At 45.4% G+C, this 26,589-nt stretch overlaps 1 protein-coding gene across 1 annotated transcript in view; it reads right to left on the bottom strand.

Annotated features, from left to right (window-relative positions):
* LOC135543152 (microtubule-associated protein 2-like) overlaps positions 1–26,320 on the bottom strand; it is a 93,848-nt gene extending 67,528 nt beyond the window's left edge. Inside the window, 1 exon segment of the mRNA XM_064970233.1 lies at positions 26,236–26,320. The gene's annotated coding sequence lies outside the window, so the exon portion shown is untranslated.
* Positions 26,321–26,589: the final 269 nt, after the last annotated feature.

Raw genomic sequence — 26,589 nt, 5'->3', positions numbered from 1 at the left:
CCCCAGAATGTTAGCTTAGCTCATACTACCCCAGAATGTTAGTTTAGCTGACACTACACCAGAATATGTTAGTTTAGCTCATACTACACCAGAATATGTTAGTTTTGCTCATACTACCCCAGAATGTTAGCTTAGCTCATACTACCCCAGAATGTTAGTTTAGCTCATACTACCCCAGAACAGGTTAGTTTAGCTCATACTACCCCAGAACATGTTAGTTTAGCTCATACTACCCCAGAATGTTAGTTTAGCTCATACTACCCCAGAATGTTAGTTTAGCTCATACTACACCAGAATATGTTAGTTTAGCTCATACTACCCCAGAACAGGTTAGTTTTGCTCATACTACCCCAGAATGTTAGCTTAGCTCATACTACCCCAGAATATGTTAGTTTAGCTCATACTACCCCAGAATATGTTAGTTTAGCTCATACTACCCCAGAATATGTTAGTTTAGCTCATACTACCCCAGAATATGTTAGTTTAGCTCATACTACCCCAGAATATGTTAGTTTAGCTCATACTACCCCAGAATGTTAGCTTAGCTCATACTACCCCAGAATGTTAGCTTAGCTCATACTACACCAGAATATGTTAGTTTAGCTCATACTACCCCAGAATATGTTAGTTTAGCTCATACTACACCAGAATATGTTAGTTTTGCTCATACTACCCCAGAATGTTAGCTTAGCTCATACTACCCCAGAATGTTAGTTTAGCTCATACTACCCCAGAATATGTTAGTTTAGCTCATACTACCCCAGAATATGTTAGTTTAGCTCATACTACCCCAGAATATGTTAGTTTAGCTCATACTACCCCAGAATATGTTAGTTTAGCTCATACTACCCCAGAATGTTAGCTTAGCTCATACTACCCCAGAATGTTAGCTTAGCTCATACTACCCCAGAATGTTAGTTTAGCTCATACTACACCAGAATGTTAGTTTAGCTCATACTACCCCAGAATATGTTAGTTTAGCTCATACTACCCCAGAATATGTTAGTTTAGCTCATACTACCCCAGAATATGTTAGTTTAGCTGACACTGCCCCAGGACTGTTTAGTTTAGCTCATACTACCCCAGAATATGTTAGTTTAGCTGACACTACCCCAGAACATGTTAGTTTAGCTCATACTACCCCAGAATATGTTAGTTTAGCTGACACTACCCCAGAATATGTTAGTTTAGCTGACACTACCCCAGGACTGTTTAGTTTAGCTCATACTACCCCAGAATATGTTAGTTTAGCTGACACTACCCCAGAATATGTTAGTTTAGCTGACACTACCCCAGAATATGGTAGTTTAGCTGACACTCCCCCAGGACTGTTTAGTTTAGCTGACACTACCCCAGAACAGGTTAGTTTAGCTGACACTGCCCCAGAAAAGGTTAGTTTAGCTGACACTACCCCAGGACTGTTTAGTTTAGCTCATACTACCCCAGGACTGTTTAGTTTAGCTGACACTACCCCAGGACTGTTTAGTTTAGCTCATACTCCCCCAGGACTGTTTAGTTTAGCTGACACTACCCCAGGACTGTTTAGTTTAGCTCATACTACCCCAGGACTGTTTAGTTTAGCTGACACTACCCCAGAACTGTTAGTTTAGCTGACACTACCCCAGAATATGTTAGTTTAGCTGACACTACCCCAGAACAGGTTAGTTTAGCTCATACTACCCCAGAATGTGTTAGTTTAGCTGACACTACCCCAGAAGAGGTTAGTTTAGCTGACACTCCCCCAGGACTGTTTAGTTTAGCTGACACTACCCCAGAATATGGTAGTTTAGCTGACACTCCCCCAGGACTGTTTAGTTTAGCTGATACTACCCCAGGACTGTTTAGTTTAGCTGACACTGCCCCAGGACTGTTTAGTTTAGCTCATACTCCCCCAGGACTGTTTAGTTTAGCTCATACTCCCCCAGGACTGTTTAGTTTAGCTCATACTCCCCCAGGACTGTTTAGTTGAGCTCATACTACCCCAGGACTGTTTAGTTTAGCTGACACTGCCCCAGGACTGTTTAGTTTAGCTCATACTCCCCCAGAACAGATGCACTACCAATGACTCACTTCAATCCCTTGTACAGGGAGACTCAAATTAGTAGTGGCGTTAGACTATGTGTGATACACACACACACAGATAGTCAGCGTATGCAGCAGTCCCTGATCCTTCAGAACAGATAACTACAGCCAACTGCTCATCAAATGTGATCCCAGAAAAACAAAACAAATAGAAAAATGACGAGACATTGCTACAATTCAAAGCTACAAATGTCCCTTCAGATCTGTGCCTTCCTATCTGCTCATTGGGTAAGAAAAGAAAGAAAACAGACTGGAAGACCCTGGTTGTAAACCCATGTATGAAGCTCTGGAAGACCCTGGTTGTAAACCCATGTAAGAAGCTCTGAAAGACCCTGGTTATAAACCCATATAAGAAGGTCTGGAAGACCCTGGTTGTAAACCCATGTAAGAAGCTCTGGAAGACCCTGGTTATAAACCCATGTAAGAAGCTCTGGAAGACCCTGGTTATAAACCCATGTAAGAAGCTCTGGAAGACCCTGGTTATAAACCCATGTAAGAAGCTCTGGAAGACCCTGGTTATAAACCCATGTAAGAAGCTCTGGAAGACCCTGGTTATAAACCCATGTAAGAAGCTCTGGAAGACCCTGGGTTGTAAGAAGCTCTGAAAGACCCTGGTTATAAACCCATGTAAGAAGCTCTGGAAGACCCTGGTTGTAAACCCATGTAAGAAGCTCTGAAAGACCCTGGTTATAAACCCATGTAAGAAGCTCTGGAAGACCCTGGTTATAAACCCATGTAAGAAGCCTAACATGCATCAGAGATGGATGGGGTATGTCTTTAGCGTGGGGGGTTAATAGCTGTAATTTGTAGGAGGCATGTTGTCATGTTGTCTCCGATAACTCTTTCCTGTGGGGCTCCTAGACCCTCCATCGAGCCCTCCCATGGCCCCATCTGGTCCACATTAGTACCCAAGCATGAGGTTCCAGGACCTGAATACTTGTGGACACACACTGGGCCTAACTGAAGGAATGACCACAACACCCCCTGGTCAATGGGTCGGCATGTCAGATCTGTCAGATCAATATCTCACACTGATTAGTCTTTTGTCAAATAATAATATCATAATATATGCCATATAATACTTCCAAGGCCATTTACAGTCATGAATGTATACATTTATCATATGGGTGGTCCCAGACGGAATCCACTCCACGGGTCTTTGGACTAAAAAGCACCATGCTCTACCAACTGAGCTACAAGGGACCAATTTGTCAGTGAAAGTGTTCATCTTCTCATCAGCCATTGGTTCATTACTGAAGGGAGTGTGAGGTTTAGCAGATAATGATTCACAGATCTAGAGCAGTGAGGACACACGTGTCACTGTAACTGAGAGAAGAGGACGTCTCTGGAAGTCATCAGCCCAGCAGACAGCTGTAAAGTCTCTGGAAGTCATCAGCCCAGCAGAACAGAGGTTAGAGACAGCTGTAAAGTCTCTGGAAGTCATCAGCCCAGCAGACAGAGGTTATAGACAGCTGTAAAGTCTCTGGAAGTCATCATCCCAGCAGAACAGAGGTTATAGACAGCTGTAAAGTCTCTGGAGGTCATCAGCCCAGCAGACAGCTGTAGAGTCTCTGGAAGTCATCATCCCAGCAGAACAGAGGTTGGAGACAGCTGTAAAGTCTCTGGAAGTCATCAGCCCAGCAGACTGCTGTAAAGTCTCTGGAAGTCATCATCCCAGCAGAACAGAGGTTATAGACAGCTGTAATGTCTCTGGAAGTCATCATCCCAGCAGAACAGAGGTTATAGACAGCTGTAATGTCTCTGGAAGTCATCATCCCAGCAGAACAGAGGTTAGAGACAGCTGTAAAGTCTCTGGAAGTCATCAGCCCAGCAGACAGAGGTTATAGACAGCTGTAATGTCTCTGGAAGTCATCATCCCAGCAGAACAGAGGTTATAGACAGCTGTAAAGTCTCTGGAAGTCATCATCCCAGCAGAACAGAGGTTAGAGACAGCTGTAAAGTCTCTGGAAATCATCAGCCCAGCAGACAGCTGTAGAGTCTCTGGAAATCATCATACCAGCAGACAGCTGCAAAGGACTTTTACTGCCCTGGAGAGGATGCCACACACACGCTCGCGCACACATACATAGGTGATCAGGTCTACCACTGTTGTGTCATCAGCAAACTTAATGATGGTGTTGGAGTCATGTTTGGCCACGCAGTCATGGATGAACAGGGAGTACAGGAGGCAACTAAGTACACACCCCTGAGGGCCCCCAGTGTTGAGGATCAGTGTGGCAGACGTGTTGTTGCCTACCCTTACCACCTGGGGGAGGCCCGTCCGGAAGTCCAGGATCCAGTTGCAGAGGGAGGAGTTTAGTCCCAGGGTCCTTAGCTTAGTGATGAGCTTCGTGGGCACTATGGTGTTGAACGCTGAGCTGTTGTCAATTAACGTAATTCTCACATAGGCATTTATTTTGTACATGTGGGAAAGGGCAGTGTGGAATGCGATTGAGATTGCATAATCTGTGGATCTGTTGGGGCAGTATGCAAATCGGAGTGGATCTAGGGTATCCGGGAGGATGCTGTTGATGTGAGCCATGACCAGCCTTCCAAAGCACTTCATGGCTTTAGAGGAGAGTGCTATGGGGCAGTAATCATTTAGGCAGGTTACTTTCGCTTCCTTGGGTACAGGGACTGTGGTGGTCTGCTTGAAACATGTAGATATTACAGACTCAATCAGGGAGAGGTTGAAAATGTCAGTGAAGACACTTGCCAGTTGGTCCGTGCATGCTTTGAGTACATGTCCTGGTAATCTATCTGGCTTTGTGAATGTTGACTTGTTCAATAAAGGTCTTGCTCACATCGGCTACTGAGAGCATTATCACACAGTCATCCAGAACAGCTGGTGCACTCATGCATGCTTCAGTGTTGCTTGCCTCGTAGGCTTGCCTCGTTGCATTTAGCATGTCTGGTAGGCTCGCGTCACTGGGCAGCTCACGTCTGGGTTTCCCTTTGCAGTTCGTAATAGTTTTCAAGCCCTTTCACATCCGACGATCGTCAGAGCCGGTATAGTAGGATTCAATCTTCATCCTGTATTGACGCTTTGCTTGTTTGGTGGTTCGTCTGAGGGCATAGTGGGATTTCTTATAGGCTTCCGGATTAGTGTCCTGCTCCTTGAAAGCGGAAGCTCTAGCCTTTAGCTCGATGCGGATGTTGCCTGTAATCCATGGCTTCTGGTTGTGATATGTACGTACGGTCACTGTGGGGACGACTTCGTCGATGCACTTATTGATGAGGCCAATGACTGAGGTGTTATACTCCTCAATGTCCATTGGATGAATCCCGGAACATATTCCAGTCTATCAAAACATGTTGGCAAGTAACCGGAAGGCAGTGGGAGTTTACTTGCTCACCTATGGATTCTCAAAAGGCAGCCCGATCTGCGTCCTCTTTTCCTCCGTCTTTTCTTCATGCAAATGATGGGGATTTGGGCCGGTTCCCGGGAGAACAATAAATCTTTCTCGTCGGACTCGTTAAAGGAAAAAGCTTCTTCCAGTTTGTGGTGAATAATCCCAGTTCTGATGTTCTTTTCAGTCATAAGAGACAGTAGCACACCCAATGGAACCAACGAAAATTCTCAATCAAGGTACTTTCACCATGGCCACCCTGACATAGAAATGACCCCTTCTAAATATTTCTAATAACAAGAATGTCATTCATTATGCAAGATATGGGCTGCTACATCCTTGATCGATTGAAGGTCTAAAAAGCAAAGACCACTTCAACCACTGGGAGACCCCACCACTGGGAGACCCCACCACTGGGAGACCCCGCCACTGGGAGACCCCGCCACTGGGAGACCCAACCACTGGGAGACCCAACCACTGGGAGACCCCACCACTGGGAGACCCCACCACTGGGAGACCCCACCACTGGGAGACCCAACCACTGGGAGACCCCACCACTGGGAGACCCACCACTGGGAGACCCCACCACTGGGAGACCCAACCACTGGGTAATAGTTGTACCTTGAAGTGAGCAGTGTGTATTAAATCAGAGTGAGAGGCTATTGGATTTTCCACTCGCTGGAAGGAAATGGATGTGAAGATCTATAGGTCATCCTCAAAGGAATATGACAGCTGTCTTACATATGTCAGACTTAGCAGAGTGTGTGTGTGTTTGTGTGTTCAGCACATACCGTACCTTAACACTAATCATTTCCTGTACTAATGTGGTCCAAGTACAAGGTCACTATTTAGTGAATGTGAGTAGTTTGAGTAGTCCATTATGAACATTATTATCTCGTCAACAAATATTAACCCCATATAGATGTGAACTACTATATTTTAATAAAATATTAATAAATACTCAGTCTTTGTCAACCAAATACATTATACTTGGGTTTGCTGGTTGTCTGTTTCTAGACTTGCACAACTCTGCGGTGATGAGCTACAATACAAGTCAATGCCAACTTTGTCTCCATGTAACTGAATGACCCAGTAACCATGGCTACCACAAATCCGGTTTATCAGACCCAAGACAAGACAATCATAGTTGTTATTGGGACTTTGTTTACAACCAGTTAGAAAGTGAGAGAAAGGGAGATAAAGGAAGAGAGAGAGAAACAGACAGAGGAGGAGGAAAGAAAGACAGAAGGAGAGAGGAAGAAGAAGGGAGGTAGAGTGAGGGTGTGACAGTAAAAGGGAGAGTGGGGGAAGAGAGACTCCTCTGCAGTCTGCTTCAATGATGACAGCAATCTCTCAGGCTCTGTGAAGCACATGTCAATGTCCCCTGCCAACACACCACAACATCCTCTGTGATATTGGAAGCAGAATGACTTCAAGAAACTGGAATGTCCTTCCTTGCTATGAATAGTTCTTAACCTCTGACCTTGCGGTATCAAGTTACATTATCTAACCTAACCTTTATAAAGGCTAAATAACCAAGGCCAAAAGTGAAACACGAAGAAAGTTAGAACTCAGCCACAAGCTAGCTATCCTATCTCCTCCACTTGGTGTCAATCACCTGTGAAAAGACAGACAGATGTATAATATATAGATAGAGAAAGAGACAGACAGAGACACAGAAAGAGACAGACAGACAGATGGTGCTGGTGGTGCATCAGTCATCAACCACTGAGGGACGCTGCACCAAGAATGCACCCTTGTGACATCCTCTTTCCATGGCTCTGTCACACTGACTCAACTCATCACTACTGCAGACTGAAGGGAATGATGCTGGGCAGAACCAACTGGGGTTGTGTGGGTGTGGGTGTGGGTGTGTGTGTGCATGCGTGCGTGTGTGTGACTGAGACTGTGTATGTTTTCACTAGCTCAGATATGAATGCAGAGAAAAAGGGTTTAATCTTCTAGCTCTTTCCTTCATGTTTTGGGTCAAGCCTGATTCACATGTGATGCTGCAGTCTCTCTCCACACAGGAAATAGCTGGCCTTGGCATGGAAACATACAAGCTTGAGTTAAAATGACAGATAGCTATACACTGGTATGTCGATAGTTCTGTAAGCCCCATTGAATAAAAGCAGCTGCTAAATGACCATATTTATTTATTTATTTACTGCATTGCCTTAGTTGTTGGCTAGACAGACAGAGGCAGAGAGACAGTGGAAGTCCGGGAGAAACAGAGAAAAGCATGCTCACTCCAAAAGAGGGGGAGCACAACTCATAGCTAAGCTAATGCTAGCAGCAGTACCTCGAACACCACATTTTTTAATTGCCCCGCTAACACCCTGGCTAACAGCGGCTGACACTCCAGTGCAGAGCAGGGTAGAGGTGAGGGGTCATTAGGCAATGTAGTAGTGAGCTCCAGTATTGTGAGAGGTCAATCTGAAAGACAGCTCCAGTATTGTGAGAGGTCAATCTGAAAGACAGCTCCAGTATTGTGAGAGGTCAATCTGAAAGACAGCTCCAGTATTGTGAGAGGTCATCCTGAAAGACAGCTCCAGTATTGTGAGAGGTCAATCTGAAAGACAGCTCCAGTATTGTGAGAGGTCAATCTGAAAGACAGCTCCAGTATTGTGAGAGGTCATCCTGAAAGACAGCTCCAGTATTGTGAGAGGTCATCCTGAAAGACAGCTCCAGTATTGTGAGAGGTCAATCTGAAAGACAGCTCCAGTATTGTGAGAGGTCAATCTGAAAGACAGCTCCAGTATTGTGAGAGGTCATCCTGAAAGACAGCTCCAGTATTGTGAGAGGTCAGTCTGAAAGACAGCTCCAGTATTGTGAGAGGTCAATCTGAAAGACAGTATTGCTCCATCTGTATTGTGAGAGGTCAATCTGAAAGACAGCTCCAGTATTGTGAGAGGACAGGTCATCCAGTCCAGTATTGTGAGAGGTCATCCTGAAAGACAGCTCCAGTATTGTGAGAGGTCAGTCTGAAAGACAGCTCCAGTATTGTGAGAGGTCAGTCTGAAAGACAGCTCCAGTATTGTGAGAGGTCATCCTGAAAGACAGCTCCAGTATCGTGAGGGGTCATCCTGAAAGATAACTACTTTGTACTGGGCTCATCTCCTCTGTGAGAAGCGGTCTTTGACCCTGCAATGAAAATGGAGGTGGAATGTGTGTGTGTGTGTGTGTGTGTGTGTGTGTGTGTGTGTGTGTGTGTCACTTTGTAGTGGATGAGGGTAGAAGCAGTGAGGGTTCCCCTACCAGGGAGCAAGTGGAGTGGGAAAGGGGGCTATCACGTGGTCCCTAAAGCATGGAGCAGATGGCCTGAGATTAGCATGTGAATGAGGGTAGGACAGAAGACAGAGCCTTGGGGGCCCCTGGTATCACACTGTCTGTGATAGGTCAGCCCAGAGAGTCTTCAGAGAAGCCTAATTTGTGTTTATCAATTACATGAGAAGAAGTGGTGGGTTGTAGAGGACTGCAGAGACCATAGCCTGGTACCAGGCTGGAACCAGATATGGTCTCAGGCTAGAAACAGATATGGTCCCAGACTGGAAACAGATATGGTCTCAGGCTAGAAACAGATATGGTCCCAGACTAGAAACAGATATGGTCCCAGACTAGAAACAGATATAGTATTAGGCTCAAACCAGATATGGTCCCAGACTGGAAACAGATATGGTCCCAGGCTAGAAACAGATATGGTCCCAGACTAGAAACAGATATAGTATTAGGCTCAAACCAGATATGGTCCCAGACTGGAAACAGATATGGTATTAGGCTAGAACCAGATATGGTCCCAGACTGGAAACAGATATGGTCCCAGACTAGAAACAGATATGGTCCCAGACTAGAAACAGATATGGTCCCAGACTAGAAACAGATATGGTCCCAGACTAGAAACAGATATGGTCCCAGACTAGAAACAGATATGGTATTAGGCTAGAACCAGATATGGTCCCAGACTAGAAACAGGTATGGTATCAGGCTAGAACCAGATATGGTCCCAGACTAGAAACAGATATGGTCCCAGACTAGAACCAGATATGGTCCCAGGCTAGATTCAGATATGGTCCCAGACTAGAACCAGATATGGTACCAGGCTAGAAACATATATGGTCCCAGACTAGAAACAGATATGGTCCCAGACTAGAACCAGATATGGTCCAAGGCTAGAATAAGATATGGTTCCAGACTAGAACCAGATATGGTCCCAGACTAGAAACAGAAATGGTACCAGGCTAGAAACATATATGGTCCCAGACTAGAAACAGATATGGTCCCAGACTAGAACCAGATATGGTCCGAGGCTAGAATAAGATATGGTTCCAGACTAGAACCAGATATGGTCCCAGACTAGAAACAGAAATGGTCCCAGACTAGAACCAGATATGGTCCCAGACTAGAACCAGACATGGTCCCAGGCTGGAATCAGATATGGTCCCACCCTAGAACCAGATATGGTACCAGGCTAGAACCAGATATGGTCCCAGACTAGAACCAGATATGGTACCAGGCTAGAAACATATATGGTCCCAGACTAGAAACAGATATGGTCCCAGACTAGAACCAGATATGGTCCCAGGCTAGAATAAGATATGGTTCCAGACTAGAACCAGATATGGTCCCATAATAGAACCAGATATAGTCCCATAATAGAACCAGATATGGTCCCAGGCTGGAACCAGATATGGTCCCAGGCTAGAACCAGATATGGTCCCAGACTAGAACCAGATATGGTCCCAGAAGAGAAACAGATATGGTCCCAGACTAGAACCAGATATGGTCCCAGAATAGAATCAGATATGGTTCCAGACTAGAACCAGATATGGTCCCAGACTAGAACCAGATATGGTCCCAGAATAGAACCAGATATGGTCCCAGACTAGAACCAGATATGGTCCCAGAATAGAATCAGATATGGTCCCAGACTAGAACCAGATATGGTCCCAGAATAGAATCAGATATGGTCCCAGACTAGAACCAGATATGGTCCCAGACTAGAATCAGATATGGTCCCAGACTAGAACCAGATATGGTCCCAGAATAGAAACAGATATGGTCCCAGAATAGAATCAGATATGGTCCCAGACTAGAACCAGATATGGTACCAGGCTAGAAATGCCTCTTTGGCAACATGTTTTATTCTTAGATCCACACCCTGAAAGCACAACACACCTGTCTTGAGAGCCATGTAGCCAACACATTGTACAGCGAGCACAAAGTGACGTAACATCAAAACAACACACTGTATGTAGGCTAATGTATCCATATCTGTGGCCAACGCCTACCTTAGGAGTGCTAGCTAGCTCATCAAAGCTAGCTAACGACTGGCAAGACATGACAGGGATGCTGATCACATCAGACCACATACCAGTGGCAGCCTGTGCAGCTTTGCAGTCAGACTCTGTCACCGCACACACCATGATACATCATACATCACAGAGACAGACAGTAAGGGTGTGGCGAATCAAAACAGACCCAACAACAACAACAACGGTGAGATATATTTGTGCTGTGAAAACCTTGAAAAATGCTTTTAGGAAATCTGCTTTTATACATTCCTCAGATACACTCTAATAAGGCTATCTTTCTGTCATCAAAGTCTTATTCCAAATCTTTAACTATTGCTGTCAAGAGACACCAGAGGAGGTGACTTTTGAGTATGTCCTTGGTACACTGGGTAGAAAAAGGACACAGTGACCAAATAGCCACATTGTTGCATGTAATGGACAGCACAGCGCCGCAGGCTCTGTAAACCAACCTCTGTCTCCACACGGTCACTGCAAAAGCCCACAAAATCCATCAGCAGGGTTTCTCGAGGGAGGTAAACACCAGAGGACAGTTTTTTGTTCCCGAGAGGCTAAGAATCCAGAGGAACGTTAGAGGGATAAAGTGTTCAGTGTCTCAGATTCCCCATATACTCATGTAAAAAGACACATAGACAACATGGACCATGGATAGATTAAAGCTATTGGCTAGCTCTCGTTGTCATACAAGGAAGTTGTAATCCTTCCTGAAGCCATCGGTCCTGTTCAAGAGACCAACCAAAATGTTATTCAATGTTCAGAGAGAAATGTCTTGCGTAGAACAGTTATGATTGCTTGTCATGTAGACTAAGGAATGGTTTCTATCTGAACGTTTCAGCTGACTGAATACACCCCAGGTTCTAATGGCGAGTCAGGCAGTTAGTGGTCCAGACGCCTACAGCACGTCAGCATAACATGCCTGGTAAAGCACACGTGCACGCCCCCACACACACACACACACACACACACACACACACACACACACACACACACACACACACACACACACACACACACACACACACACACACACACACACACACACACACACACACACAAACACGCATCATCTGCAGTCCCTCGCAGTTTAAGATGACACACACACACACACACACACAGTCCAAGGAAGATAGAAACCTCTGTCTCTCTCACACTTTCTCACAGAGCTAAATGACAAGCAGATCAAGGCAACAGTCAATCTTCCCCTTGTGTGTGTCAGCTAGGAGAACAGCAGCCCCGCCCAGGAGAGAGTTCTCACACTGTTTATGGAGCGACAGGCCAGGACATAAAGCTAATGACCCTAGTGGTATTATACTGGGATTTATGATGCTGAAAATAATGAGGCTACATGTACAGAGGAGTTCAAGCGTCAGAACGCCCCCTTCTCCCCCTCTACTTGAATACACACACACACACACACACACACACACACACACACACACACACACACACACACACACACACACACACACACACACACACACACACACATAAAGACAGAGTCAGAGAGACATGCAGACAGGCAGACAGACAGTCCCCTAGGCTCAGTCCCTTACTGTCAGCAGTCACCAGCTCCAAGCCATCTGCATTGATCCATTTTGTGTGTTCCTGTGCAGCAAACACACACCCTGATAGGTCCAGTCAAATGTGTGATTTTGTTTCACCTTGTCTGCTTGGGTGTTCCAGACAGCAACCTTTTGCTCTTTTGCTCTACCTGCCGTCCAATAATGGCATGGCACAAGGTTCAAGTGAGAGCGGCTAGAGCGCCAACGGACCCTAACACAGATCACTGTCGAACTAACACTACTCTGAGGTCCGTTTGGGGGTGACGTTCTTCACTCCATAGTCAATTTACCATGGTAACACCAATAAGAGGAGAGTCCACTCAAGGGTCATAGGGCAATCGTTTGATTTAATCAGGGAATTCCTGGACTCACTATTTGTCCTGTGAGATTGAAACGAATGTGCTATGAAGAGGTTACAAAGCATTGTAACACCTGTCAAAAACATCTAGAGTAGTGTTCAGTAGTGTAGTGTAGGGTAGTGTTCAGTAGTGTAGAGTCGAGTAGTGTTCAGTAGTGTAGTGTTCAGTAGTGTTCAGTAGTGTAGTGTTCAGTAGTGTTCAGTAGTGTAGTGTTCAGTAGTGTAGTGTAGAGTAGTGTTCAGTAGTGTAGAGTGTAGAGTAGTGTTCAGTAGTGTAGAGTAGAGTAGTGTTCAGTAGTGTAGTGTAGGGTAGTGTTCAGTAGTGTAGAGTCGAGTAGTGTTCAGTAGTGTAGTGTAGAGTAGTGTTCAGTAGTGTAGAGTGTTCAGTAGTGTAGTGTTCAGTAGTGTAGTGTAGGGTAGTGTTCAGGAGTGTAAGTCGAGTAGTGTTCAGTAGTGTAGTGTTCAGTAGTGTTCAGTAGTGTAGTGTAGAGTAGTGTTCAGTAGTGTAGTGTAGAGTAGTGTTCAGTAGTGTAGAGTAGAGTAGTGTTCAGTAGTGTAGAGTAGAGTAGTGTTTAGTAGTGTAGAGTAGTGTTCAGCAGTGTAGTGTAGGGTAGTGTTCATTAGTGTAGTGTAGAGTAGTGTTCAGTAGTGTAGTGTAAGGTAGTGTTCAGTAGTGTAGTGTAGGTAGTGTTCAGTAGTGTAGAGTAGTGTTCAGTAGTGTAGTGTTCAGTAGTGTAGTGTAGGGTAGTGTTCAGTAGAGTAGAGTAGTGTTCAGTAGTGTAGTGTAGAGTAGTGTTCAGTAGTGTAGAGTAGTGTTCAGTAGTGTAGAGTAGTGTTCAGTAGAGTAGTGTAGTGTAGAGTAGTGTTCAGTAGAGTAGTGTTCAGTAGAGTAGTGAAGTGTTCAGTAGAGTAGTGAAGTGTTCAGTAGAGTAGAGTAGAGTAGAGTAGTGTACAGTAGAGTAGAGTAGTGTTCAGTAGAGTAGAGTAGAGTAGTGTTCAGTAGAGTAGAGTAGAGTAGTGTTCAGTAGAGTAGAGTAGTGTTCAGTAGAGTAGAGTAGTGTTTAGTAGAGTAGAGTAGTGTTCAGTAGTAGAGTAGTGTTCAGTAGAGTAGTGTTCAGTAGAGTAGAGAGTAGTGTTCAGTAGAGTAGAGTGGAGTAGTGTTCAGTAGTGTTCAGTAGAGAAGAGTAGTGTTCAGTAGAGTAGAGTAGTGTTCAGTAGAGTAGAGTAGTGTTCAGTAGAGTAGAGTAGTGTTCAGTAGAGTAGAGTAGTGTTCAGTAGAGTAGAGTAGTATAGTGTTCAGTAGAGTATTGTTCAGTAGAGTAGAGTAGTATAGAGTATTGTTCAGTAGAGTAGAGTAGTGTAGAGTATTGTTCAGTATAGTAGAGTAGTGTAGAGTAGTGTTCAGTAGAGTAGTGTTCAGTAGAGTAGAGAAGAGTAGTGTAGAGTAGTGCAGAGTAGAGTATTGTTCAGTAGAGTAGAGTAGAGTAGTGTTCAGTAGTGTAGAGTAGTGCAGAGTAGAGTAGTGTTCAGTATAGTAGAGTAGAGTAGAATAGTGTTAAGTAGAATAGTGTACTGTAGAGTAGAGTATTGTTCAGTAGTGTAGAGAAGAGGATATGCGGAGTGTTTTGGGGTAGCCTGCCCCTGCTGTATATCTCTCTGCCCTCTGGCTCCATCAAAATAGTAGACAGAGATACACAGAGACCCTATATATCCAGACAGAGATACACAGAGACCCTATATATCCAGACAAGAGATACCCACAGGCCCTATAGATCCAGACAGTGATACACAGAGACCCTATATATCCAGACAGAGATACACAGAGACCCTATATATCCAGACAGAGATACACAGATACCCTATATATCCAGACAGAGATACACAGAGACCCTATATATCCAGACAGAGATACACACAGGCCCTATAGATCCAGACAGTGATACACAGAGACCCTATATATCCAGACAGAGATACACACAGGCCCTATAGATTGAGTAAGCCTCAAAGGGCTGACCCCTCAAGGCTCTTGTTTCCATGGCAGGCGTTGTCGTGGTGACGGAAACCCTTGTGGGGCACACTGGGCACTAGGCAGTCAACACTTTACAGAGATCAGGGGGTTGTAGCTAGAGGAGGACATGCCAATACAGAGTGGAGGGCTGACTACCGTACTACTACTAATAAGGGTGCAGGACAAGTCTAGTGCCAAGATGAGAGTGTGAGAGCCTGTGTATTGGGGTGTCCAGGAAACAACTCCTTACAAGTCCCACAATACTTATTTTGTACGCCCAATTGCATAATAAGCCAACCTGGCCAGCATCCAAAGGCCACGCAACACACACACACACACACACACACACACACACACACACACACACACACACACACAACACACACACACACACACACACACACACACACACACACACGCACACAGCTGCTGTGTTAAAACGGTCTTATAAAAGCCTGCAGGAATGGCATGTAACGTTGCAGTGCATTCAGACCCTCCCATCTGGTCCTGTGTTTCACACTGACTTAATAGAGGGACTCTCTGTGCACTGCCACCGAATTAGGGCTTCTCTCTCTCACACACACACACACACACACCACACACACACACACACACACACACACACACACACACACACACAGATGAGAGGTCTTCATCATGAGGTATTGGGAAGCGCCGGACTCTTGAGCAGAAATGTACCCTACATCCCCAGGGAGAAATGTGCCCTACATCCCCAGGGAGAAATGTGCCCTACATCCCCAGGGAAAAATGTGCCCTACATCCCCAGGGAGAAATGTGCCCTACATCCCCAGGGAGGAGAAATGTGCCCTACATCCCCAGGGAGAAATGTGCCCTACATCCCCAGGGAGAAATGTGCCCTACATCCCCAGGGAGAAATGTGCCCTACATCCCCAGGGAGAAATGTGCCCTACATCCCCAGGGAGAAATGTGCCCTACATCCCCAGGGAGAAATGTGCCCTACATCCCCAGGGAGAAATGTGCCCTACCAGGGAGAAACATCCCCAGGGAGAAATGTGCCCTACATCCCCAGGGAGAAATGTGCCCTACATCCCCAGGGAGAAATGTGCCCTACATCCCCAGGGAGAAATGTGCCCTACATCCCCAGGGAGAAATGTGCCCTACATCCCCAGGGAGAAATGTGCCCTACATCCCCAGGGAGAAATGTGCCCTACATCCCCAGGGAGAAATGTGCCCTACATCCCCAGGGAGAAATGTGCCCTACATCCCCAGGGAGAAATGTGCCCTACATCCCCAGGGAGAAATGTGCCCTACATCCCCAGGGAGAAATGTGCCCTACATCCCCAGGGAGAAATGTGCCCTACATCCCCAGGGGAGAAATGTGCCCTACATCCCCAGGGAGAAATGTGCCCATACATCCCCAGGGAGAAATGTGCCCTACATCCCCAGGGAGAAATGTGCCCTACATCCCCAGGGAGAAATGTGCCCTACATCCCCAGGGAGAAATGTGCCCTACATCCCCAGGGAGAAATGTGCCCTACATCCCCAGGGAGAAATGTGCCCTACATCCCCAGGGAGAAATGTGCCCTACATCCCCAGGGAGAAATGTGCCCTACATCCCCAGGGAGAAATGTGCCCTACATCCCCAGGGAGTCGACAGGAAGGAATTATTTCCATGTTGCACGCTGGTTTCCCCCAAACCTTTCCACAACATTTGACCAAAAAACGCATTCACACATAAAAAGCATGACATTGCCTATCAAGTGGTTGCGAAACTCGATATGAGTGATATAGTGAACAATGTGGGGATGACCAACAAAGGGGTTCATTCACTGTTGAATGAGAGGCCAGCCGCTTTTCACATCTTGCCCAAGCAGGATATTTACTGCTGTCTGTGGACTGTTGCAGAGGGTTAGTGAAAACAAGCGGCGCTGTTGAGCCTCCAACATCTGGAAGCCATAAAGGCTGAATGGCTACGGTAGGCTATTTACACTAGGCTAACTAACAGCAGGGCCTGGGGCCAGAGATCCTGGGAGCTAGACTCATTATCGGTTTCTTACCCACCAGTGGACTGGGGCCACAAGCAGGACCAAGACCAGGCCTCCTGTCACACTCCTTCTCCTCTATCTCTCTGCTGTCACTCTCCTTCTCCTCTCTCTCTCTCTCTGCTGTCACTCTCCTTCTCCTCTCTCTCTCTCTCTCTCTCTCTGCTGTCTCTGCTGTCACTCTTCTTCTCTCTCTCTCTCTGCTGTCACTCTCCTTCTCCTCTCTCTCTCTGCTGTCACTCTCCTTCTCCTCTCTCTCTCTGCTGTCACTCTTCTTCTCCTCTCTCTCCGCTGTCACTCTCCTTCTCCTCTCTCTCTCTGCTGTCACTCCTTCTCCTCTCTCTCTCTGCTGTCACCCTCTCTCTCTCTGCTGTCACTCTCCTCCCCTCTCTCTCCTCCTCTCTCTCTCTGCTGTTACTCTCCTGTCACTCTCCTTCTCCTCGCACTCTCTCTGCTGTCACTCTCCTTCTCCTCTCTCTCTGCTGTCACTCTCCTCCTCTCTCTATCTGCTGTCACCTTCCTTCTCCTCTCTCTCTGCTGTCACTCTCATTCTCCTCTCTCTCTGCTGTCACCCTCTCCTTCTCCTCTCTCTCTGCTGTCACTCTCCTTCTCCTCTCTCTCTGCTGTCACCTTCCTTCTCCTCTCTCTCTCTCTCTGCTGTCACTCTCCTCCCCTCTCTCTCCTCCTCTCTATCTCTCTGCTGTTACTCTCCTGTCACTCTCCTTCTCCTCGCACTCTCTCTGCTGTCACTCTCATTCTCCTCTCTCTCTGCTGTCACCCTCCTTCTCCTCTCTCTCTGCTGTCACTCTCCTTCTCCTCTCTCTCTGCTGTCACTCACCGGTCACTCTCCTCCTCTTCCTCTCCTATCATTCACCTCCTCTCCTCCTCACCTCTCACTCACTCCTAGACCCCTCTACAGAACATCGTCCTATAGACCTCAGTAGGACATTCACCTCCTAGACTCCTCCTCGAACATCTCCTCTCCAGTAGGACATACTTCTCCTCTCCTATCATTCAGTTACAGAACACCTCCTCTAGACCCTCCTCTACAGAACTCTCCTCTCCTCCTATCACTCTCCTTTCCATGTGTTTTCCCTAATGAGAGTCTGGAGGAACCAGTTCCTAAAATAGAAACACATATTGTGAAGAATGTGTTAATGAGCAGTTGTCTACATGTTTGTGCTCTAACAGAGAGGTCTGGAAGGAGGACACACTGAAGCCACAGAGGATGTCATCACAAAGTATGAAACACTTGAAGAGATAAATCCACAGTAGGACATATAGAGCATCATCCTATAGACCCCAGTAGGACATACAGAACATCGTCCTATAGACCCCAGTAGGACATACAGAACATTGTCCTATAGACCCCAGTAGGACATACAGAACATCGTCCTATAGACCCCAGTAGGACATACAGAACATCGTCCTATAGACCCCAGTAGGACATACAGAACATCGTCCTATAGACCCCAGTAGGACATACAGAACATCGTCCTATAGACCCCAGTAGGACATACAGAACATCGTCCTATAGACCCCAGTAGGACATACAGAACATCGTCCTATAGACCCCAGTAGGACATACAGAACATCGTCCTATAGACCCCAGTAGGACATACAGAACATCGTCCTATAGACCCCAGTAGGACATACAGAACATCAGTCCTATAGACCCCAGTAGGACATACAGAACATCGTCCTATAGACCCCAGTAGGACATACAGAACATCGTCCTATAGACCCCAGTAGGACATACAGAACATTGTCCTATAGACCCCAGTAGGACATACAGAACATCGTCCTATAGACCCCAGTAGGACATACAGAACATTGTCCTATAGACCCCAGTAGGACATACAGTACATTGTCATAGAGGGCCCACACAACCCTGTGACACAATTGTAAACAAGACTAGTGTTTCTGCATTTGAGAGATATTTTCATAAACAGGTGGTACATGCATGTGTTGTACAAGACCTATATGACATTGGTAACAGGTAATATGACATTGGTAACAGGTAATATGACATTGGTAACAGGTAATATGACATTGGTAACAGGTAATATGACATTGGTAACAGGTAATATGTCATTGGTAACAGGTAATATGACATTGGTAACAGGTAATATGACATTGGTAACAGGTAATATGACATTGGTAACAGGTAATATGACATTGGTAACAGGTAATATGACATTGGTAACAGGTAATATGACATTGGTAATGGGTAATATGTCATTGGTAACGGGTAATATGACATTGGTAATGGGTAATATGACATTGGTAACAGGTAATATGACATTGGTAACAGGTAATATGACATTGGTAACAGGTAATATGACATTGGTAACAGGTAATATGACATTGGTAACAGGTAATATGACATTGGTAACAGGTAATATGACATTGGTAACAGGTAATATGACATTGGTAACAGGTAATATGACATTGGTAACAGGTAATATGACATTGGTAATGGGTAATATGACATTGGTAATGGGTAATATGACATTGGTAACAGGTAATATGACATTGGTAACAGGTAATATGACATTGGTAATGGGTAATATGACATTGGTAACAGGTAATATGACATTGGTAACAGGTAATATGACATTGGTAACAGGTAATATGACATTGGTAACAGGTAATATGACATTGGTAACAGGTAATATGACATTGGTAACAGGTAATATGACATTGGTAATGGGTAATATGACATTGGTAACGGGTAATATGACATTGGTAATGGGTAATATGACATTGGTAATGGGTAATATGACATTGGTAATGGGTAATATGTCATTGGTAACAGGTAATATGACATTGGTAATGGGTAATATGACATTGGTAATGGGTAATATATGTATTGTGTATAGATGTTGAGTGTGTAATTTACAGTAGTGTGTAATTTACAGTTGAGTGTGTACTTTACAGTTGATTGTGTAATTTACATTTGATTATGTAATTGACCGTCTTTATTTTGGTAAGTGCTCTACTCAGTGTGTCTAAGACTATGTTCCTCAAGTTTATCATATTCTATCCTATCATAAAGAGCATTCTGCATGTAGATAGATTTGAAGGGTGTTGACATGGTTCGAAGTGCCCTAAATGTGAGTGTCACCTAGTGTGTGTCCTAGTGTGTGTCCTAGTGTGTGTCCTAGTGTGTGTCCTAGTGTGTGTCCTAGTGTTTGTCCAAGTGTGTGTTCTAGTGTTTGTCCTGGTGGGTGTCCTAGTGTGTGTCCTAGTGGGTGTTCTAGTGGGTGTCCTAGTGTGTGTCCTAGTGGGTGTCCTAGTGGGTGTCCTAGTGTTTGTCCTAGTGTGTGTCCTAGTGTGTGTCCTAGTGGGTGTCCTAGTGGGTGTCCTAGTGTTTGTCCTAGTGTTTGTCCTAGTGGGTGTCCTAGTGGGTGTCCTAGTGGGTGTTCTAGTGGGTGTCCTGTGTTTGTCCTAGTGTGTGTTCTAGTGGGTGTTTGTTCTAGTGTGTGGGTGTCCTAGTGTTTGTCCTAGTGTTTGTCCTAGTGGGTGTCCTAGTGTTTGTTCTAGTGTGTGTTCTAGTGTGTGTTCTAGTGTGTGTTCTAGTGTGTGTTCTAGTGGGTGTCCTCGTGTTTGTCCAAGTGTTCTAGTGGGTGTCCTAGTGTTTGTCCTAGTGTCTAGTGGGTGTCCTAGTGTTTGTCCTAGTGTTTGTGTTCTGTGTTTGTCCTAGTGGGTGTCCTAGTGTTTGTCCCTAGTGTCCTAGTGTTTGTCCTAGTGGGTGTCCTAGTGTTTGTCCTAGTGTGTGTGTCCTAGTGGGTGTCCTAGTGTTTGTCCTAGTGTTTGTTCTCCTAGTGTTTGTTCTAGTGGGTGTCCTAGTGTTTGTCCTAGTGTGTCCTAGTGTTCTAGTGTGTGTTCTAGTGGGTGTCCTAGTGTTTGTCCTAGTGTTTGTGTGGTTGTCTAGTGTTTGTCCTAGTGTCCTAGTGTTTGTCCTAGTGGGTGTCCTAGTGGGTGTCCTAGTGTTTGTCCTAGTGTTTGTCCTGGGTGTGTGTGTCCTAGTGGGTGTCCTAGTGTTTGTTTGTCCTAGTGTGTGTCCTAGTGGTGTCCTAGTGTTTGTCCTAGTGTTTGTCCTAGTGTTTGTCCTAGTGGGTGTCCTAGTGTTTGTCCTAGTGTGTGTCCTAGTGGGTGTCCTAGTGTTTGTCCTAGTGGGTGTCCTAGTGTTTGTCCTAGTGTTTGTCCTAGTGGGTGTCCTAGTGTTTGTCCTAGTGTTTGTCCTAGTGTGTGTCCTAGTGTGTGTCCTAGTGTTTGTCCTAGTGTGTGTCCTAGTGTTTGTCCTAGTGGGTGTCCTAGTGGGTGTCCTAGTGTTTGTCCTAGTGTGTGTTCTAGTGGGTGTCCTAGTGTTTGTCCTAGTGGGTGTCCTAGTGTGTGTTCTAGTGGGTGTCCTAGTGGGTGTCCTAGTGTTTGTCCTAGTGGGTGTCCTAGTGTTTGTCCTAGTGTTTGTTCTAGTGGGTGTCCTAGTGTTTGTCCTAGTGTGTGTTCTAGTGGGTGTCCTAGTGTTTGTCCTAGTGTGTGTTCTAGTGGGTGTCCTAGTGTTTGTCCTAGTGTGTGTTCTAGTGGGTGTCCTAGTGTTTGTCCTAGTGTGTGTTCTAGTGGGTGTCCTCGTGTTTGTCCTAGTGTGTGTTCTAGTGTTTGTCCTAGTGTTTGTTGTAGTGGGTGTCCTAGTGTTTGTCCTAGTGTTTGTCCTAGTGGGTGTCCTAGTGTTTGTCCTAGTGTGTGTTCTAGTGTTTGTCCTAGTGTTTGTTCTAGTGGGTGTCCTAGTGTTTGTCCTAGTGGGTGTCCTAGTGTTTGTCCTAGTGTGTGTTCTAGTGTGTGTTCTAGTGTGTGTTCTAGTGGGTGTCCTCGTGTTTGTCCAAGTGTTTGTTGTAGTGGGTGTCCTAGTGTTTGTCCTAGTGTTTGTCCTAGTGGGTGTCCTAGTGTTTGTCCTAGTGTTTGTTGTAGTGGGTGTCCTAGTGTTTGTCCTAGTGGGTGTCCTAGTGTTTGTCCTAGTGTTTGTCCTAGTGGGTGTCCTAGTGTTTGTCCTAGTGTGTGTTCTAGTGGGTGTCCTCGTGTTTGTCCAAGTGTTTGTTGTAGTGTGTGTTCTATTGGGTGTCCTAGTGTGTGTTCTAGTGGGTGTCCTAGTGTTTGTCCTAGTGTGTGTTCTAGTGTTTGTCCTAGTGTTTGTTGTAGTGGGTGTCCTAGTGTTTGTCCTAGTGTTTGTCCTAGTGTTTGTCCTAGTGGGTGTCCTAGTGTTTGTTCTAGTGTGTGTTCTAGTGGGTGTCCTAGTGTGTGTTCTAGTGTTTGTCCTAGTGTTTGTCCTAGTGGGTGTCCTAGTGTTTGTTCTAGTGTGTGTTCTAGTGTGTGTTCTAGTGTGTGTTCTAGTGGGTGTCCTCGTGTTTGTCCTAGTGTTTGTTGTAGTGGGTGTCCTAGTGGGTGTCCTAGTGTGTGTTCTAGTGGGTGTCCTAGTGTTTGTCCTAGTGTTTGTCCTAGTGGGTGTCCTAGTGTTTGTCCTAGTGTGTGTTCTAGTGTCCTGTGTTTTCTAGTGGGTGTTCTAGTGTTTGTCCTAGTGTTTGTCCTAGTGGGTGTCCTAGTGTTTGTCCTAGTGTGCGTTCTAGTGTGTGTTCTAGTATGTGTTCTAGTGTGTGTTCTAGTGGGTGTCCTAGTGTGTGTTCTAGTGTGTGTTCTAGTATGTGTTCTAGTGTTTGTCCTAGTGGGTGTCCTAGTGTGTGTTCTAGTGGGTGTCCTAGTGTTTGTTCTAGTGTGTGTCCTAGTGTGTGTCCTAGTGTGTGTTCTAGTGTGTGTCCTAGTGTGTGTCCTAGTGTGTGTCCTCTGTGATATGGGAAGGGGACAGCTCTGTGATGCACTGTGACGTGGGCTGTCAGGAGTGATTGGGCAGAGTGTCTTCTAGGGAGGGCAGAGTCTTGGTCACCCACAGCCAGGGTCTTAGCCCTAACTCTGTCTGCAGTCTAACTGGCTTCCTATTCCCTATACCCCTCAAACTCAACTCTGGACCCCCAAGACAGTCCCACTGTGTTTTTTCATTGTTCCCCTCTAATCAGAGACTGATTAAGACCTGGGACACTAAGTGGATGCAGTAAATGATCAGGTAGAACAGACAACCAGCAGGCTCTGGACCTCGTAGGGTGAGAGTTGAATACCCCTGCGCTATACAGTGCACTACTTTGGACCAGGGCCTATAGGGCTCCAGTAGTGCACTATGAAGAGATCAGAACTATGCTACCTTGTAGGGTGAGAGTTGAATACCCCTGCGCTATACAGTGCACTACTTTGGACCAGGGCCTATAGGGCTCCAGTAGTGCACTATGAAGAGATCAGAACTATGCTACCTCGTAGGGTGAGAGTTGAATACCCCTGCGCTATACAGTGCACTACTTTGGACCAGGGCCTATAGGGCTCCAGTAGTGCACTATGAAGAGATCAGACCTATGCTGCCATTTGGGCTGCAGCGTCTGGGTCTGTCTTGCCTGCTGCACAGTTAGTTAGAGCTGAGCTTCAGAGAGGCTACAGGCAGGGGAGACAATAGTGCTGGCTGATATGAGACAAAAGTTCACAAGTTCATATCATACACTCAATACTGCACTGACGGATCAATGTGAGGGCTATTACGGGTCAAAACTCAAGATGAAACCGTCCCCATTTCAACACGTGTCCCTATTTGTGTGTGTGTGTGTGTGTGTGTGTGTGTGTGTGTGTCCGTCCTAGCTGGAGGTCAGTAGACCGGCTGCTCTGTTAGACGTGTGAGAATTAGCTTAGGCTCCACAGACAGCTCAGACACCCTGAGACTTAATCACACATTAAACCACCCCACAGCCACCTCTCATTAGACGCCTGTAGAGAGGCCATGTTCACACACATACACACACATACACGACTGCACAGTGTCTTACTAGAGGTCATCACAGTTAGACAAGTCCATTGATGATAGACTCAACAGTGTAATGTGGCTAAAGTATCTCCCTCTGTCAGTGTACAGTAGGTCTGGTTGGAGTTAGCCAACAACCCTGCCTGCATGTGGGCTCTCTCTCATCAAACACACCTGATACCTCTCACTCAAAAGCCACCAAGAGAGATAGAGGGAGAGCGAGAGAGAGAGGCAGAAGGAGAGAGAGAGGCAGAAAGAGAGAATCTGCAGAGAACTAGTTTCCCCTGCACTTTGGCACTGCAAGCCACTATTCCCAATCTGCATGACAAAAGCTAAACGCACATTAGCGTCAAGTCTGTTTGCAAACTCCTACAGTACAAATAAACCTATGAATGGTTTTTCAATCCAAACAAAACTTCTACCCTGTAAAATGAAGTCTCCCGAGCCAAGTGTGCATGTTTGACATAGCCAGAGCTGATGTGTGTATCCATTTCCCACGTGGCACTTGAGACAGACTCCAGTTTCCCAGGCTTGCAACAGCAAAGTGTGGAGAAGATTGAAACTGAAGCGCCGTTGGGGCTCCTCAGGGCTCAGTCAGAGTACCGCTCAAGGTTGTGATTAAGGTCATTTCAATTACCATTCCTGTGATTACAGTTACCCCAATTTAGGCTGATAGAATAATGTCCATACAGGAGAGATGGGGGAACTGGAAACACACGTCCAGTGTGTTCTCCCTAATGTACTTTGTCAAACCCCATTTGGCTTGGACTGAGCACCCGCTAATCTCTAGATTGAAGACATTGAGGAGGAGTGTTACTAGTGTAGGAGGTCAAAGGTAGCCTGGTTAACAGACTGAAGGCTAGTTTAACCAGGCTAGGTCCAAGCTATTTCTGGGTCTTCCAACCCAAACCATATTGTGTATTACTGATCAATGTTTATTTTCTGATTCATCCCCCTTTGTTTCATCATCTATACTGTACTGTAACATCTACAGTATTCACACAGTAACATTCACAGCGTTTTCATTTCATTTGGTTCCCATAACACATCCATGTTTTCCAGAGGTATTGATCAGTAGGCAGGCCTCTACCGTATGTGTAACATAGTATCCCAGAATACAATACAGAATGTTTTATGTGGACATTAAATCCCCACACAGGAATATTCTCACATCCAGACATGGGAACTCAAACGTCCCTGTACTCCATCAAGATGTAAAGACTAGGTGTTTAGATCAGAGAACGCATAGCAGCACTATAGCACTTCAATCAGACTCCAGTCAGGCCAGAGTAATGGAAACAGAGTCCGAATGAGGTCAGTATCTACTGTAAAGTGTCATGACATCAAACTGAGGTATAGAGGTTTTCATCTATAAGCTGTACTGGCCTGTTACAGTGGGATTCGCAAAGAGCACAGAATCACAATGTAATAATGTGGAATGGGCTCAATATTGGAAATATAATTATGCCCAACACTGCTATTTGATTCACATAACATTATATGAACTAAGGGCTCTAGGCACTGCCCAGTATTTAGAGGGAAAATAGTTGTGTTTTTAATAAGTACATTTTGAATATGTCCTGTAAACTAGCTGTACTGTATGTTGTAGATTTCCTTATTACATCAATACTCTGAGAAGACTAGCTGCTGTCTAGGGGTTGGCACCTGGAAATGCAGAAGTATTTGTCTGGGTGGGCTTTTTCAGAAGCTCTTAGATGTGAGAGTTTTTTCAGATGCTTGATATTGTCTATTGCTGTGAAACGTCATAATTAAAAATGACCCCGCCTCTTTCATTGTTAACAATTGCAATGCATATCGACGTGGTTTGTGGGCCATTGGTTTCCACTGCAGTGCTGAATGGTGTAAATAGGACGACACTGCAGGTCTCCTGTATCTAACGGTGTGGCTCCAAGACTCCATTCAAATCAGATCTAGAACACTGTTCCTGCCTATACGTCATGAAGAGTGAATAAACAATAAACAACGAATAACAAAGATATCACCAATAGGCCTATATTGCCATACAAAACCTTAGGCCTAGTTCAACTCTGGGATTAGGCAGAGAGTAGGCTATAGCAGGCTGGTGCGGTTACTGCAGTTATCCGCCAGAGCAGCCCCCGCATCGTTTCAGCACCATGCATGGTGGACCTGAACAATGGCCATAGCCCGCAGCCCCGGAGCGCTTACAAGTTGACCAACAAAAATACTAACGGGCTTTTTATTACGCATTTTTATGAGACAAATAAACACTTAAAGGTGTGATGTTTAAAAAAAATTAAGTTAAACGAGATGGTAGCAAAAAAAGCAGACCAATGGACATGCCGACTAAGCCTTTCTCTCCTAAGGGTGAGGCTGATGTGCAAACCTTGTTCCTTCTCAAGGGTCAAATACAGCAGTATTCTTACCAAGTTAACAAACAAGCTTCTCATTTTTAACTAGGCTAAAGCACAAACAATTTAACACATGCCTTTCCTAAATGCGCAACAACTCGGATTAGAAGCCACATTCAGTGATTCCGAGAACATCAAACTTTTAAAAATCTAAACTAAATCAAGTGTGTTGAAAGTGCAATTCATTTAAATTTAATTAAAACGTAATTAACCATGCTTTGCCTTTAAATTGAATAAATTCAATATCGTATTTTCCTTACCTGTTCGTGGCAAATGAACCGTATAAATAAATCCCTTGCGCACTGTGCCTTGAGCCCTAGTGACAATGCAAAGAGATGTCGGTCTCTCTGACCCCTCCCACCGCGTTCAAATGTCGTAATTACATCAGTAGTGGCGCATTATTTGTATGCAACCAACGGTTGCAGGTTCTCGCTCCCACACACGCACGCATGCGCACAAACGCACACACATACAGATACACACACACACACACACACAGGTGGGGATCTACATACAAGAGGATGGATGGGCTTCTGTGAGTAGCTGCATTGCATTGCTCTGCTTACAGGGATGGGTGCGGCACTGGTTGAGGAGTGAGTGAGTGAGAGAGATGT

This window comes from Oncorhynchus masou, chromosome 7 (genome assembly GCF_036934945.1).
Source record: "Oncorhynchus masou masou isolate Uvic2021 chromosome 7, UVic_Omas_1.1, whole genome shotgun sequence".
Taxonomy (NCBI): Eukaryota; Metazoa; Chordata; class Actinopteri; order Salmoniformes; family Salmonidae; genus Oncorhynchus; species Oncorhynchus masou.
The sequence above is the reverse complement of the archived record's forward strand: the minus strand, read 5'-3'. Positions and strand labels throughout refer to the sequence as shown.